This window comes from Diadema antillarum, unplaced genomic scaffold (assembly GCF_040938485.1).
Source record: "Diadema antillarum isolate AM-2024a unplaced genomic scaffold, OU_Dant_1.0 seq00000150_RagTag, whole genome shotgun sequence".
NCBI lineage: Eukaryota > Metazoa > Echinodermata > Echinoidea > Diadematoida > Diadematidae > Diadema > Diadema antillarum.
In genome coordinates this window covers 331,893-350,863 of record NW_027271223.1, presented here as the reverse complement: position 1 = coordinate 350,863, position 18,971 = coordinate 331,893, and the positions used below count along the sequence as shown (strand labels likewise).

The 18,971-nt window shown below is 37.5% G+C and overlaps 1 protein-coding gene across 1 annotated transcript in view; it reads right to left on the bottom strand.

Annotated features, from left to right (window-relative positions):
* Positions 1-12,363, bottom strand: part of LOC139727766 (uncharacterized) — a 47,809-nt gene extending 35,446 nt beyond the window's left edge. Inside the window, exon 1 of the mRNA XM_071638744.1 lies at positions 12,246-12,363. The gene's annotated coding sequence lies outside the window, so the exon portion shown is untranslated. The remainder of the gene's footprint in view (positions 1-12,245) is intronic.
* Between the last annotated feature and the right edge of the window lie 6,608 nt (positions 12,364-18,971).

The window sequence follows — 18,971 nt, the reverse complement described above, 5'->3', positions numbered from 1 at the left end:
AGACACATCCGATGGCCAGTGACTAGTGGACAGGATAGCTATATTTGTGAAACATCAAATGTGGGGTAAAGTAAGGATCAGAAAAGCTAATATGTGTGACGCTACTACATCTGTTGCTGCAGTTAAGGGCATGGAGGGTGTAACAGTGGCAGTCCTGTCACCAGCTAAGATGAAGGCTAGAAATTTTCTTCATATTGGTATCATATATGAAGCCACACAGCCCATTCCAGGAATCACAAGCTTAAATCGTATGTATTTTTTCAAAAGCAGGGGAGATCTCAAAATTCCTGATTTCTGCGGATGCAGCAAGTCAAGTTTAACCAGAGTCAGAGGAGGCACAAGAGAACCCATCTACAGAGACTGGTATACAGTGGAGTAAGACAGAAGAATGTATCCTGGAGAAGTAATTGCTGTTGGCCAAGAGAATAACTACATATCAAGTATATTGTACACTGTATCTGTAATGGAGCAAGTTGGGATGTATTGGAAATGGCCCAACCCTAGTAATCTTTTACATGAAATAGAAGATGTTTAATGAAAAAAAAAAAAAAAAACTACTGTAGATGCACCAGCTATCAATATTGGCAATAATTGTGGACACTTTAACTTTCAATACAAACACATATCAGCTGGATAGTATAGTCAAAATGCAGGTTAAATAACATGGACAGTAGTATCAAGAAAGGAGAGCTCAATGTGAACATTTGATTTGGATTTTGAGTCTATGTCTAGGGTCTATTGTATAGCCAATCGGAAGAGTATTTAATTATGTTTGTCTATTTTTTATACTTACTGTTGTTCTTTTTTAATTGATGCTGAAGCAAGAAATTAAATTGAATGCATTTGTTGAGTTTTTTCATTTGCAAAGCCCATGCCAGATCTCATACAGTATAATAAATACATTTAAATAGCATATCAATACTGTCCAATTTACAAAATTGTAGTAAAAGAGAAAAGGAAACCTACTCAGAATGTTATCTTTAACATAAACTGGTCTCTGATATCCTACACACATTATTTCAGAAAAAGAAACTTGAATGCTACACACATTATTAATTTTTTTGTGATGTTTATATTGAGGACCATACATGGACAAAATGTAACGTGAGTAACCGTAACGTGAGTAACCACCTTATCTGCACCCCAAGAAAAATCCATGCGTTCGTTATTTTTCATACTATATACAAAGTTGGTCTCCCTACTGTACTTCTTTGAAATGGATATAATTAACTTTCATAAAGGCTTGGTATGAGGACACTTTTCACTTTTGTCGACTTTTTATTTTATGCATGTCCAAATCGTGTAACGTGAGTAACCGACACATTTTAAAGATTTGCCAGGAGCATATCGAAATTTCTCAAGTTTTGTTTTTATACAAAGGATAGTCAGACTGTATACTTTGTTGTGATAAAAAGTTGTTTGGTTCATATCTATAATAAGGGAGTTACAGCTCCAGGAATGAGAGAAGGTTTCTCCAAGTGTAACGTGAGTAACCGTGGAATAGCCCTTCTGCACATCTACATACTGTAGTGGTCACATGTGCCAAAATTCAAGTCAAATTCGCAAAAAAATCTGGGAGTTAGGTCAATCCACATATTTTTGTATGATTGTATTAAAAAAAAAACTGCTGTTGCCATGGCAACAGATTTATTCACAAGCAAAAAAAATGTGTCCTGCACAATTACACATTATATTGATCGTATATCCCAAATTTCAATTGAGTTGCTATAAAACTGAGAGAGAAGTTTGAGCCACAACATTTTGTAAGATTTTAAAATAAATTTGCTGTTGCCATGACAACGCATTATGCACTACTAACATAAAAGGTATTTTGCACATTTACCTTTGATAGCTGTCACATATGCCAAATTTGAGGTCAATTGCTCAAAAAATGAGAGTAGTTTGATCCACAAGTTTTTTAATGAAAATATGCCGTTGCCATGGCAACGCATTATGCAATACTAACATAAAAGGTATTTTGCACATCTACCTTTAATAGCGGTCACACATGCCAAATTTGGGGTCAATTGCTCAAAAAATGAGAGTAGTTCGATCCACAACATTTTGTAAGATATTTGTAAAATTTGCTGTTGCCATGGCAACTCAATACGCAATACTAACGAAAAAGGTGTCTTGCACATCTTACTTTGATAGCGGAGACACGTGCCAAATTTGGGGTTAAGTGCTCAAAAAGTGAGAGTGTAGTTCAATCCACACGTTTTTATGAAAATATGCCATTGCCATGCCAACACATTATGCGATACTACCGATAAAGGTGTCTTGCACAGCTACCTTTGATAGTGGTCACACATGCCTAATTTACAGTCAATTGCTCAAAAAATGAGAGCGGAGTTCGATCCACAAGATTTTGCAACGGACCGACTGCCCGACCGACCGCCCGCCCACCTGACCGACCGACCGGCCACCCGACTTCAGAGTGATTCCTATATACCCCCATACACACTATGTGTGGGTGGGGGAATAAAAAAAAAAACAAGGTCAAAGAATGCAAAATCACTCAAATGTCATTTATTGGATCAGGTGAAAAAAGTGAATTTCTATATGCTGCATCTTACCAATGTGAATTACGAGCCCCAACTCTTGACAAAATAAAACTTTGAAAATGAAGGAAAATAAATTACTTAACAATGACCAATAGTTGACAATTCTAAGAATTATTTCTTTTGATATAGTAGTTTACGCAGTATTTCATCTTCTTTTTATCTTCTCAACAAGTTCTCTTACAGGTATTTTCATATCAGGCTACCTAACTTTTGATAAAAATTCTCTTTGTGGCTAACATTATTTGGTCAATTATTATGATCCACAGGATTAGCTGAAACTGCACTTACAGTGTACATGATCTAAAAGACTGTCATATCTTCCAGGTCTTATAGGGGTTTTTCTTCAATTTGTTTATTTTGCTCTTTATTTTGCATTCTACTTTTATGCAGACCAGAAGTATCAATAAATAAATGATTTTATACACAAATAAATACAAAAAAAAAATACATCTAATTTAGGAGCATTGAATCATCAATGGAAGATTCTTTTCAATATTATTAGAAGACTGCAAAATTATGTGTCATCTTTAATATTTTTGTTGGGTAAAATATGTGTATGTCATAAGTGCATGCATATCCTACCTCGTTCTTTGCAGGTGCTTATCTATTTTGGCAATCATCAACTCATAGCACAGAACCTGGACTGGAGGCTAATCTGATTATCTTCACTATTTTGTTCCCTGTGAATCTGGCATTTCCAGCAAGGGGCTCTAAAAGGGGGCTAAAAACAGTTAACATACACTCTGCAGAGTTGGTGAAATTGAAAAGTAGAAGACCTCACACTCACAGATTCATGGCCATCTGAAGGAATCTGAGAATTGGGCTCATGTCAGTCACATATTGGATTTGCATCTATAGTTGATAAAATACTGCTCAGTGTTTATGTTTGAACAAGGAACACACCAGTTTATCACTATAGTCTATTCAAAGTTATGAAATCCCCCTGCCCCCCCCCCCCCCCCCCCACGATCTATTAACAAGCTATTCCACCACCTGCACGTACCGAGCGTGTTCTAATACTTGGAATGCACTTTGCATGCATTACCCATTGCTATGTTGGGCAAGTGGGGGAAGGGGGCTTCTTGCTTGTTAAGAAAAACCCTAATCATGAAGACCTGTATGCATAAAATATGAAAATAAAGTACCGGTAGTATGACACTTAATCATTATATGATAAAAACATCCTCTGGCAATGAAACTGCATGGAAGATGCTTGGAACTGATAAGAAGTACGACAGAGATCCTGTTCAATTCTATCAACATTCTATCAACACTACTATTAAAAAAGGTGATTAATTCTGCTTGGTGCCATCTACAGTCATACAGGTTACACTCTGAAAATCATGAAGAATACCTGTACCATTGGCGTGTATGGCAAGTGACATTCTACACATCATTTTGGAAAAACATGTCATCAAAAGCACAGACTTAATTTTTAGGTGGCCAGCTCATCTCTGACTTTGCAGAAAAACACTTTTTTTTTTTTTTTTGGGGGGGGGGCACATTGTGAATCACTCAATTCATTATGTGATTCATAGTAACTATTAGGCAGGTACCACCAAAGTGAATATTCCTAGTAGAGTGCTATACATGGCAGAATGTGGATACGGACAATGTGCTGTGAAAATAAAATAGAATAAAATAACAACAGAACACCCACAAGTGTTCACAGATAGCACAGACCAGAGCAATCATATTTCTGCATGAGTCATAGTGGCGTGTAACCCTAATTTGTCAGGGTCTTGGTATAACTGTGCATTTCTGTGACAGATCCAACCCATAAACAATAAATTATGCAAGACTGGTTTTATTGATGACCCTGTTTTACTGTCCGTGGAGGTAGTCATCAAATATTAGCGGAGGCAAAGCAGCACCCAGTGAAGTCATGTTGATGAAACCAATAGTCAACCGTGATGAAACCAGCGAGGGCTGTGTATCATGACTACAAAATTGTATTGTATTTTAATAAGCAGGAGACTAATATGTAAGATTGGTACCAAAGCGGGGATCCGACAGGGTACCACTGATTGAATGACTGCAAATGAAAATGGCTTTATAATCTCTTGATATGCATGGACATGGTTACAAATTTAGCAAAGGTTGCAGCTCTACAGGATACGGGCTAAGATTACTCTGAAAATACAATATCGACGAATGATAAATTGCAACAATTCTACAAGCCCCTTTTAAAGGGAATATCAGATAATGTATGGTATGTTTTCATAACAATGCAATCAATTGTAGTACTACATGTATTCATGGTTTGTATGCTACACCAGAAAATAATCATACAGTGGACTCGGCAGTTTTCTTTCGTTATATTGAAATTTCGTTATAACTGAACAAATAAACAATAAAAATACGTAGAGAGGATAATATTGCGGCCTGAATTTTTACTTCGTTGTAACCGGAATTTCGTTATAACCATGTTCGCTATAACGGGAGTGCACAGTATTGAATTACATTTTGACACATGTAAGATGAGATAATGACCTGTACATGCATATTATACAGATTTACTGACCAGGTTTTTCACAACAATTCTGTTTCCAAATGACTTTACTGTAAAAGTGGATATTTCTGTACGAGTAATATTTTTGTGCAAGGCCATGTAGATGAATTTCGCATTCCCTTATGTTTTTAATTCTGCAGAATCAGAACATTAACTACCGGAACATATGGCATGCAAATATATTCACACGCTTTTATTTTCCACACTGCGAAAATTTCCACTTTTACAGTATCATGACTACAGTTCTGCACAGCTGGCTCTGTGATGCTCCTCAGTGGTACTGTATGTCACTTCCAATAAATTTGAGACTTCATCTTGACTTCAACGTAATACAAATGCATCCATGCAGAACATAATGCACTTTTCAGAGCTGTTCCAAAGTACTAATTATAATCACAATAACACCTGCACTGCAACAAAATTACATTGATTAAAGTCTGCCTCAACTCGGTCTTTGTTCATACAAATCAGCACATTGCCTGTAATACAGTTAAGATGATGAAAAGGCACTTTCACACTATTCCTGTCTACACATACTGTACATGCCATGTATTTCACAAATATAATAATTTGTGAAGTTGACTTGGAAGACAATTTTGGAAGTGCTGAATTCTGGATCCAGAACCATACTAACACTTCAAGAAGAATTACTCATCACTTTTCAAAAGAAAAGATTAGACATTTCCACCTTAGACATGATCGTACATGCATGGCATTTACAAGACAGTTACGGGAGGAAATTTTTTCAAGTTGTGTATTCCATAATAATTTGTCAACTCACAAAATTCACAAAAATAATACTCTGCTACATATCATACCATGCATAAAGTATACTTCCTGGGTAAGTAATGCACTGATGACGCCCAACATCAAACCTTTAATCATTCCTATTACATACTGGTGGGTAAATATTTGTCTCTAATAGACAGAGGGTGTTGTCATCAGCATTCACATGCAGCAAAAGGTAGTTGAAGTGTCAAAGTCATTATCAATTCATTATCTGAAGACTGGATGTCATTATATTACATTTTTTGTAACCCACACATGAAATTACGTATAATATTTATAATGTATTTGCCCCGCAATGCTATGTCATAGTTTGACAATCTAAGAAGATGAAAGTTCATGTTTAAAGGGATGGTATAGTTTTGGTTGTGGTCCTAATAAAAGGTGAGTGCAACCTTTCATCTCGACCACTTTATCTCAGCTATTTCAAGACGATTTTCATCAGATAAACTTTGAATTCCTCTTAGAATTGTATGCTCTTTGATATCTTTGAAGTGGTTTTAAATATCAGTTTTAAAATGGCTGAGATATCCAAAAAAAAAAAAAAAAAAAGTGGTCCAAAGTGGTCCAAATAAGAGATGGGTCCCGCCTTTCATTTGGACCACAACCAAAACTATACACCATCCCTTTAAAGGTCATATGAAGCAGCATTCTAGAATGCTTGAGCCAGACCCACAGATAGGAATATGAACATAAATGGGAGGATGAATGCTACTGTAGGCCACATTGTATACAAACACAACTTCCCTTGCACCTTCTTCGGCTATTAGAATGCTGCTTTTGTTTTTAAGCACTTGACTGCTGCAAGCTACAATGTATTTCCTCCACTGAGCACCAGTGTGGTGAGCGTTATTAGTCACACACACAAATCAAAGAAGTAAAATTATATCACATGGTGTTTATTTATGAGTGAACAGTGAATATGATATATCATTCGCCTAAATTCATGACTTTTTACTTTAAAATACCTCATTGTACTTTTCACTGACATCATCTGCATTCCTATCATCATTTCAACAATTTTTCATCCACATTCACAAGCTGTGAGTGGTCATTGGGAATGGCAATGCTGTACTTTCCCAATAGACAACAGTACTCAACAAATGGCAGAGAAATTCCTAATTTCATGAAGATTATAATCTATCATCATTATCATTAGCATATTATCATCTCTAATTAGTATCTTTATTATCATTGTTGAAAGGGTACAGTCAGCTGTTGCCTACAGTCTCAGAATCTGTTATTCAGAGTCTATGCTAGGAGTACAGTAGGCACAGAGTGTGTGTACATTGTACATGCTGCTGTGATGACACATTTGGTAACAAACAATATGACCAGCATGTAATATTATGGTCCGCATAAAGTACAGAGTACACTGTACATTGTATACATACTCGACCATCACATAATATTAATGGTACATGGTGAACTGGTTAATACACAATCAGTGAAGACTACCTGGTAACGGTCTCCACAAAGTATTCACACAGTCACACATGGAATTTACACAGTTTTGGGTACACAGGAAAACATTCAGAATGCACAGGTCATTCTGACTTGACCTGTACAAATTATGTACTGCAGGCAATTGACACAGCTTGCCATGCAGAGCCCTGCAAAGAAAAGAGTGAGTAGGTTTTCCTCCAATGCTTAACATAAAAAAGAAAATGTGGGAAGTAAGGCAAGAGAATCAAGTTTCACAGTACAATTGCATTATATGGATACGACAATTATGACTACAGGCCTGAAGTGTTAACTTATGTAGGTGATATCTGATAACCTTGATTTCCACACCGTAACACTGTACACTGACACTACTATGATGTGTGCATATCATATGTCATTAAACATCTAGATGATCTAGAATTCAGAATGTGCTGACCAATACCAGTATTATGGGCTGTTCAATGTACAGTGTACCAGTTGACATCCTTCCATCCTTCTGCATCTTCACATTATACTTAACTGTACATAATTGTATCTTACACTACAGTGCAGAAATACTAGTACCGGTAATGCTTGTTTGACATTTCTCTGTCGCTTGTATATGTACACTTACTTGTAGTATTCATAACAGTTTAAAACATACACTGTACAATTTGTTCAAATTACCAGATGGTATAAACATTGCACTCTGCTGCACTGAAGAACAGAGATGACATATTACTAGGACCCAGAGAATATACAATGTAATGCATTTTATTGCACTTCATCAATCAGTTGCTAATTTCACATCTACTGCTGACACACAGACACACACAAAGTGGATTGATAGTATACAGAGTGTAAAGGGAGTACCCTGCATTAATTTGTGTATGAGAATGCACTACATGCATGTGTGTGTGTGTGTGTGTGTGTGTGTGTGTGTGTCCAGTGCAAACACCCACACACACTCTGCCTCTGAAACCACTGGTCCATTACAGATCATGTCTATACCCTACCATCAATACCAGTTTCTCGCATTCTACAGCATATCACTGGCCTGGCTATTCTATCTGGTGTATATTTCATAGATTACAATACCTTAGAAGTACATGTACAATGTAGGACACATCCACTAGAAATTAAATTCTTTTGCCATGAGTCTGACAGTATGATTACGGAGTACAGAACCTAGTTTCTTTGTACAAGATAAAGTTTCCTACGGTTACAGAATTTGACATATAAACCTTTACTAGTATATTTTCAATAAACGGAAATTACCAGTGTGATAAACATAACAAGTGTAATTAATGTAAAAATGTTCAGCGGTACATTCCTGCATCTATAGCCACTAATATTCTATGCAAACCACAAACTTTATGAGTCACTTGTGAGCAAAACGAATTAATGACATTTAGAATGAATGATTCAGTGCAGTTCTAATGGGGTGTGTGGCTGGCGGTCTCCACTCATCCACTGCACACAAAGCCATTAGCTAAGAATGGGACTTCATTATTCTGATGGGACCACCTAATTGCAGGTTAAAATAATGGGAGTCTCACAGAGGGGAAAGGGCATTAAAAGTGGCTGACAAAGATAGGTGAATACGATACACTGGTTTTAATACTCATGAACATTACATTATACCACTCAAGTTTTAATGCATTTAAAACTATTGGTACATGACAAAGGTTGTCCACGACAGTAAGAAATTATCAAGACTTGCCTGCCATACCTACAACTAGTGTAAGCACATTTGATTCCAAATTATTCACAAATTGAATATTAAGATGAGATAGATTAGCTCCTCCTAGGTTCTCTGGAAATAGATATCAAAACAAATTTGAACTACACATGAATGAGAATTACTAGACTGGCCTTCCGGTAGAAGAAAGGCATTGTGGATGTCTTCGGAATCATTCAAGCTTTGGAGTCCCTTTACCATTGGTACTGAAGCCAAGCCAGAAATATCTTGTTACTGTAAAAGTGGATATTTTCACACAAGTAATTTTTTGCACTTGGCTCGGTAAGATGAATTTCACATGTTTTTAATTCCACGGAATCAGGACATTAATTACTGGAGCATATGTCATGCAAAAACATTTGCATGCTTTTATTTTTTGCACCAGCTCCTGGTTGCATTCAAAATGTGCGAAAATTTCCACTTTTGCAGTAATGTGTACCCTAGATACTAGAGAATGACACAGGCTCACATTTGAAAGAAAAAAGGGGAGGTCTTTGAGCAGGTACTGACCAGAATTGTAATGCATTAGAATGACTCACCAAACAAGGCTTTTCCCTTGTGCCCTAGGACTTGAAATACATGTAGCCTGGCTTATCAGCACAGTGTCAGATTTTAATGCACACCTCTGCAGGTATGTAAAGGGTTTCCCTAACAACCAGAGGGCTTGGCTGGCATTAAAAACAAATGGCTGACGCGTACGCGCTCGATTCCAAGTACTAAAATGTACCGGTATATTGGGAACACGTTTACTGAAATGGCATATTATTTGATTTTTTTTTTTCAGGGAATGATTCATTTTAGGCACAGTATTACCGATACACAAATCATCACATTCTTTTGGATTTCAAGGTACTTCACCTCAAAGAGGAATACATTACATTGTTGATGGTATCAGAAAGAATGAGAAAAAACAAAGCACATCCCATATCATAGCAGAGTATCTTACTTTCCATTTTCTCATTTTCAAAGAAAAAAAATACACTGGAAGAAGATAAAACTGTGCATGCTGGAATGCAATAAAACCAAAATAAAATCAGTTGGAACTATGAGCATACCAGTAATCAGGGAAATATTTTGTGACCATCCCAAGGTGCTACAAACCAGAGACTTGCTAAGGGCATTTGATACATCAGTACTCACTGTTGGCAGGGATGCCTAGTTCACAAAATTTTTATGAGTGAGATTTTCATGACTCGGCATCTCGGCGAGCGAATGTGCGCGCGAGCGAGGGTGTGGGAGGGGTTTTCCCCCTGTAGCCTCCCACGGTAGGGAGCTTTTTCAATTTTTAGCTTTCAATGGTGTGATCAGGTGCATACTTAAGTGGTTATTTTTTACTTATTTTGAAAGACAAAAGGAAAATGTCCTTTCAATGGCAACTATCACTTTAATCTTTTGAGCTATGCTCATTATTATAGGCCCAAGTTGCCGATTTCGCGCGGTGCGTGAGAAAAATGGGTGCCATGCGTGAGATCGTGAGACGGCCCCTAAATGCTTGAGTCTCACGCAGAATGCGTGAGACTTGGTAGCTCTGTGTTGGGAAAGTGAAATGAATAAGCACTTACCTATTGAATGCATTTTACATAGTTTGTCCAACTGCCAAGTCAGGCAAGCTGGATAAAATACTTTTTGTGATATCTCGCCAACTGAATATATCCAAGTTATCAACAGGACATTAAATGAACATCTTGAAATACCTTAGTCAGTTGGTCACTACTTGCCCGCATTCAAATCCCCGTTTGCCTTGTGCTTTATTCATAAATTCCTCATTTTCCTCATTTTGATTTTTTCATACAAATACGAGAGACTCTTTCACATAAAACAACTTCAATATTCCGTCGTCTTGCACTCTCTAGATTATTAATTAATCTTGCTTACAAGGTCTTTGCTTGATTTCAATGATCACATCCAAATAAACGTTACCGGGTACCTTTGTGGTAAATTGCCTTGTTCCTTGCCTTAGTAGGCTTCCTGGGGCTTACAACGTAATGTAGCACACCAATGGACCCAATCTACTAAATATTGTACATTGTATAAAACTGGGGCAGACATTTTTATTGATTTATATGCAACCATTAGGAAACTGGCTCAGATGATCTCCCTCAGTGAAATAGACATGGGAATGCACAGCTGTTATCAGATGAATCTACTGACAAAACACACTAATATACATTTCAGAATACACTGTATGCGCAGCCTTCCACTTTAATTCATGAATGGCTGATGGCCGGTTCACTAAAGTATTAAAATCTATGGCTATTTATCCCTGCTGTAGATCTAGGATTGAGCAATTCTACCATCCTGTAAATGCTGGAATGCATTTCAATACTTGTAATCTGGTTTGCAAGCACCAGTTGTTGTTACATCAGGCAAGTTTTCTGAATGTTTGGAACGATCTTTGTAATGAAGATATGCTTTTAAACATTTAAACATATCCACACGTACAGTACCCCAAGCTATAGACTAGAGCTAAATATATCAGGCAGGCAGGTATGGTAGCTGCAACTGAGTGCATAGCCTACATCCTAGGCCAGCATTAACTGGTACTGCTCTATATTACATCAATTGCATTGAGGGATGCAATGCTAGAACGTCAACCTAAGGAAAATGTTGTAAATTTGTGAAGTTGGTAGGAATTCGTGTCAAGGAAATAGTTGAAATATATATAATATTCACAAGTGGTGTATCTGTCGTACACAAAAACAGAGTCCTTGCCAAGCAGTACACCTACACTACCTGTGAAATTTTACATATTTTTGTTAAAGAGTTCACAGCAAAACCAGATACTGTCTCACCCAGGTGCAGCACCCAAGATAATGTTGGCCAATATTCCACTCTGAAATATCAAATTGTGAATTATTGAAATGAAGAAATACACAGAGACGGACTAAAAGTGGTCTCATTGCCACCATGGAGTGCAGGGTCTCTGTTAAACCTGCTTATGAGGGGCAAACAATAATCAGTGGAGGGGGAACAGAATGCTCATCTCCATTGCATTGCACAGATACTTTCACACCACATCATCTTATGCTAGCAAGATACATGTTGCATCTCAATTGTCTTAAACGAGGTCATGCCATCCCCAACCATTTACACACATCATCATTGATGGTCACGCCTCTTGGTCTGGCCTACACCTGATTAGACACATGAACACACACACACACATACATACCGGTACACTTTTTCTTCAGTCTCATTACTTTCAGAGGAAACTCACCTCACATTACAAGCCAACTTGGAGGATGAAAGCAAAACAAGATATTCCTTGACCTCCCTATGCCAAGATGGAAATATTCCTTAAGATGTAATAGGATCCTGTGTCTCGCTCACCGAGGAAAAGTGTGCCCACAAAAGGAACCCACCTGTGCTACACACACTGAGTTAGGGATGATGGAGAGATAGTTCACTCCCCGAACAGCCCTCTGGCCGAAAACACACATCCCAGTCCTTCCATCCCTTCTCTCTAGCTGGCATGCAAACCTGTACAGTCATATTTACACATGCACTTGCGACGCATGTGCAGAAACCTACTCTTCCTCAGCATACACATACACATACACACACACACACACACACAGACACAGATACACACACAGACACACTCACACACACACATTCTACACTGTGCAATGGCACTTTCCAGGATAAGGATGATGCCATGGTAGTAAAACATTGGATGATTTCTGCTGCGTAGCCCCAAATCTTGTCCGCCCTTCATAATGAGATCATGAATATGCACAAAGGAAAGAGAAAAAGAGTGAAAATCTCACTGCTTTATCTGGGAGAGAGTTAGGGTGGGGAGGTGTTTGTACAGTAGAAGGACAATCTGAGGAAGCTGGAATGGTCAGTATAAAATAGACAATATTCACTGGTAGGCTCTTAAGAGAGGCAAAGTGCCTCAAGCTCCAGCAGATTATAATGATTGCAGGAAACCAAGAATGCAGTGAGCAAGTATTTATTAAATGACAATTCCATTTTCAAGAGTAGCCATGAGCAGCAATCAAATAGTGGCTATAAATACACTGTAGACTGATTTTTCTCTTTCTTTCTTCCTTTCTTCTTTTTTTTTGCGGGGGGGGGGGGGGGATAGTATCGTTTATGATGTGCACGATACATTTTTGAAAATTGTTCTGGCATTACGGTACTCAAATCTGTTGCTATTGGCATGCTGTATTACATGAATTTCTTGAAAAGATTTGCTGGGTTGCAAGAATGTGCACTCATAAACATCACACATTTCATGAAGATATGGAAATCATTCATCACAATGAAATATTTCCGAAAACTTCTACACTGGGTAAACATATGAAATGTCATAAAGAATGATTTTCCTTCTCCAAATTGCATAGCAATTTTAGTCAATGGACAGATGCTTTTAACAAAACGGTGTACAATTTTGCGTAATGAAATTACTAGACAATTGATAGTTTGTATGGCAGTCATAGTCAAAATGCATACAATCTGCAATTTGATACTACAAATTGTATACAAATTTCCCGATTCATGGGTCTCAGCACAGGCACGATCATAATCACTGTATACTGTGGCTGCTTGTAGTCACTACAAAATGTACATCTGACATATAATACAAGATGGTTCTAAAATATTCTTCAGCAATACACTGATACACAAGTGAGAGCTATTCCCCCCCCCCCCCCCCCCCCCCCCAGCTGACACGACATCAATGGGAAACGTTTTTTTTTTTGGGGGGGGGGGAGGTTGGGGGTGATCCTTAACACTGACAGAGATTAACAACTACATGTACTACAAGACATTTTGTGGTTGATATAGATAGCATCAACTTAAAGTTACTTACTGTTTACCATTGGGAGCAGTGACTTAAAAAATGTTCGAGATATCACATTTGATGCATACAATATATGTGTAGGTCAGCTGTCTTGATGACAAAACATCCTACCATGAAAAAATTCGCAATAAAGCCTAAAATATAAGGACATATCACTATTTTCTCAATAAACCATAACTGTATGCGGTTTAGTCTAGAAACATTTTTATTATATTAAACTCTTGTTCACATTTTGTACATCTATTAACAATACTTAACATTGATTATACTGATTCAAATTTTTACATTGGTTATTTCTATCCCTAAATCACACTTTAGAACTATTTTGAAGCACTAAAGCTCAGTTTTGGTTTCATCTGCAAATGGTAAATAATACCTTTAACTGGAAGTTAGTGATCTACAATCTGAGCATTCACCATGGGCCCCTAACTTAAATCATAAGATCCCTTGGGACTACACTACACTACCATCACAGTTAACTTGAAGTTGTGCCAGCTAGAATGTGAACATGTTTGGGGATTTCGTTTTCACCCACGATTGACTTGTGCCTTGTTTACGATCTGTTGAGTGGGGATTGGCAGTCTGCCACTCTATACCCAAAATTTAAGAAATATGCAATATCCTCTACCTTGTGTGTGAGAGAGAGAAAGAAAAAACAACAACCCACAACATATGTCCATGTATTCAATTTGGTAGGAAATTTCAGGAAGCATAGCCTTCCCTCAGTCTCTGTAAACAAACCGTGGAAGGAGTGCATAGTCATAATACCAGGCACTTTACTACAATATTCTTAAGCCGTTGAGGACAGGCTGATTTTGCTACAACACGCATTTCCAAGAGGCCCCTGCCCAAGTATACGCAGGACTCATCCTCAATGGGTTAACTGGATAATTTGCTCTAAGCTTACAATTTATATGAATTCAAAGACACTATCCGATGCCTCCAGTACAAAGTAAGAGCTCACAACCTTAGAGGGTCAGTCAATGTCATAATATTACATACAGTAATCCAGGGCTCAACACTAACATTTTTCTCTGATGGAACCTTCAGGCCACTAAAATCTTTGAATCTGAAATTTTGGTTACCTGAAGACCTGGCTACCAGGCCACAGCTAACATCAAGCCCTGTTACAATCGCTACTACATTACTTTACTTGCATCTTCTTTTGCTAAAGGATCAGTACATAACTAGAAATGTTGCTATGGCGACTGGTATGCCTCCGCCATAATGCATGGTTCTCCTAATAGGTCTATAGTACAATGTCTTGACAATGTGTGATATGACAGTCTCACATAATTGACAAAATATTGTAATGACAGGTTTGTCACAAATGTGTTGAATGTTCACTTCCCTTGAACTAGGTTTAATTGGATGAATGGCTATATCGTCTAATCTGAGTGCAGGCATTTGGAGATTTGAGAATATTTACTTGGCTTTTGACCCTCTTATAAGTTTAAGGAAGAAATGAACTTTAGCACTTTCACTTGACCTTTGACCTTTTGGCAAAGAACTTAGAGATCTCTATCAATACATGCATACACACTAAGTTTCCAGAACAATTCTGAAGGCATTGCATAGATAAGAGGGAAATAGTGAAATTTTGAGGAGTTGACATCAACCTTTTACCCCCCTGACCTTTGACCCATGACCCCTAAATTACACTGTTCATGTACCTAGATAATCACTGCCAGTCAGTATATGCATTATGTACTAAGTTCCATGAAGATACCTTGAACCATTTGTGAGATATGGAGAAAAAAGTTAAATTTTAACATTTTCACTTGACCTTTGACCTTTGACCTCATGATATGAAACTCTCTCTGGAGAATCTTTGGTTGATAGTTCATGTATGCACTAAGTTTCAGGAAAATACCTTCAGGTGTTGCATAGATATGGGGGAAATAGTGAAATTTTGAGCATTTGACCTTGACCTTTTGACTTTTTACCTTGAGCATGTGCACCCAAAAGTTTATAGGTCCAACTTCGCCCACTCATACTATACATGCCAAGTTTCATTAGTTACGCTGTCCACAAAATTGATTACGGATGGATGACAACCCGAAAACATAATGCCTCCAGCGACACTTCGCGGCGGAGGCATAAAAAAAGAAAGGACTACATCCTGATGGAATAGTATAACTAAGGATCAGAGCAGCGGGAAAAGGCACTTATTTTTATAATTTTCATGTTATAAGAGGGGTTACCGTTTTGCCACCTTTACCTCAAACACAGACTGCAGGTTTTATCATCATGTACACCTGTAGACTATCTATAAGTGATACAGTACATACACCATTTCTTGAGCATACAATGTACATGTATACACAAACACAGTCTCTCACACACACACACACACACACACAAACATATCAGTCATATTCACTCAATGCAATTCAACAACTTGATTGCACATCAGCAAACCAATGCCATTCAAACAGAGAGCAATTCTCATAAGCATCGTCCACAGCTGTCGCATGCAGTACAAATTTCCATCACAATACATGAAGACTAGACAGTTATCATTGTGTGGGACTCTAGCACACAGGTACTGTGGTAGAAATGGGCCAAACTTTGGAGAGTAGGAACCATAATCTTGATTTATGAATATCTAGGCCACATACAATGTGCATTGTACAATGTATTTCATCTCTTTGTCACTTTTTGGGACAGTGAAATCATAACTTTTAACACATAAAACTGCAACATGCACGTACACTGAATGCTGAATTTCCAACATCCACACTACAATTTGTAAATTAGACAGCGAGATTTACTGATTTCAGCAGGCCTACTGATTAAAACCACAGCATGAACTGACAGCTACCAGAAAATGACATTGAAAAGTAAATTGGTCTGTTATCCATACAACTGCAGATTGCTCTCTATTAAAGTGAGCTCTCAATCTCTGCCAGAGTACGCTGTATAACGTGGCTATCAAAACATATGGCACTTATTGATTAATATCTACTGCAGGTGTAACTATTACCCAAAATTACGTGCATGACACCTTCTTGCTCCACATAATCAATAACATACATGGTATACACTGTACATGTACATATCGTACACACGTATCTAACATCCTTAATTACAAATATCTACCCATCAAATCACAGTACCATTGTTATCTACCGCCAAAGACAAATTACATTGTGACATCTTATTGAGACTATGGCTAATCATGGAAAGCAAAATAGAGTGTCTCATATATTAAACTGCATACAAAATGCTTACCATCACAGAAATTTCCTCCCAGCTCTTACTTTGCTGGCATACAGATATGTACCAATAATATGTACATGAACAGTATGCCTTTGAATATTAGACAGCTCTGCATGTTTTTAAAGTTTTCTATTTCAGTCATATTTTTTTAACAATTGCATTAATTGAAATGTCAGTAGTGCCTTGTTATAGATCACAATCCAAACCATGAACACTTGTATGAGGGAAATGTGACGAGACATTCTCTCCCTTTCTTCTTCTTCTTCTTTTTTTTTTTTTATTTCAAGCGCTCACTGTTTGGGGCTGCCACTGTGTATTTCACTCAAGTTTGGTATCTTGCAAAATTTCACTATAAAAAATTATGTGGTTGAAGACACCTTTCCTTATGTATTTTGCATTTAAGAATTTGACCGAGCAAGCGAAAGTTCTTGTCTACACTATAACACATTGAATGTTAGAAGCAACTCGCGAAAATTTCATGCCGCGGAAAAGGCCGACGGCTCCAATTCGCGAAAATGTTATGCCACGAAAATATCATGTTTTAAAGTAAAAGCTCATGTGCCAATGGACAGAGGAGGTTTTTTCTTTTTTTTTTTAAATTTTCAAAGGCAAAATACAACTGAGGGTACACAATATTATCATGGTTACAGTGATACCAGTACCATGGACAAGTTATAATTAGAGATGATATCATCATAGTCATACAAAAGGATTCCATTTTTATACACTCTATGATGCCACAATTTTCAAGCTTTACCTATATTGAAATCTTGAGTAATTTCAAACAAAATGAGGATTTATGTACTGTAGATCATTTGACCTCGCTCATAATTTTAGGGATGGCTCTGACTGACAAAGATGGTGTGTTTTAGTGACTGTAATGAGATATGTTGCCCAGGCATATAAAGTGTTCAGTTTAAAGAGCTCTAATTCATATCACACTATAGCTATCCCTACTGTATTTAATGCCAATACCAGTGTATACGCCATAAATTTAGCGAGTCTAAATTTTCGCAAATTGGAACTTCCCGACGATTTCGCGAATGGTTAAATTCGCGATCGTGGAGTCCCGTACCGAACAGAGAAATGGATGCATACGTCACATTCATAGTGCCATCAGAGTCAATATTTCTGTGTGTCTTTAATTTCACGAATAGCACCTGACTTGCAAAATTCACGAAAATAAAAAGCTCATGAAATATTCAGCGTATGTAAAGTAGTCTTCCTACATCATGCACATCATTGGACTGATACGGGAAGGAAAGATAGCTATTTTGCACATAAGCCACTTTTTTTTTTACTTACTTCCCCCCCCCCCCCCCCCCCCCCCCCCCAATAAGCCCACAGAGTCAACTATGCAGAAGTCCCAAGATAATGACTGTTTAGGGATGCAATGCACTTTTATATTTCATTTAAGCAACTTTCCAACATTTATGTGAAGAAGTTTCAATGCAATGCAACGGCAGCACTTGATCAGACCAAGTTTGTTACTCCATTGTGTTTAAAGGGATGGTACAGTATTGGTGGAGATGAGAATTGGGCTTTTAACTTTTTGCGAGATACCAAGAAAACACTTATGATATAGTACAGAGCATACCATTTTAAGAGGAATTGAAAGTTTATTTGATGAAAATTGGGTTTGGAATGACTGAAACATCCAAAAACAAAGAAAAACAAAGCAATCGTTATAAAGTGTGGGTCCCACACTTTATTGGAATCGCTCTTTCTTGGATATCTCAGCCATTTCAAAACCAACTTTCATCAAATAAACGTTGAATTCCTCATAGAATTACATGCTCTTTCATATTTTATAAGAGGTTTCTCATTATCTCGCAAAAAAATGTTGGAAACCTGAATTTAGGTCTCAACGAAAACTGTACGACCCCTTTAAGTGTGCGAATCAACGTGTACTGT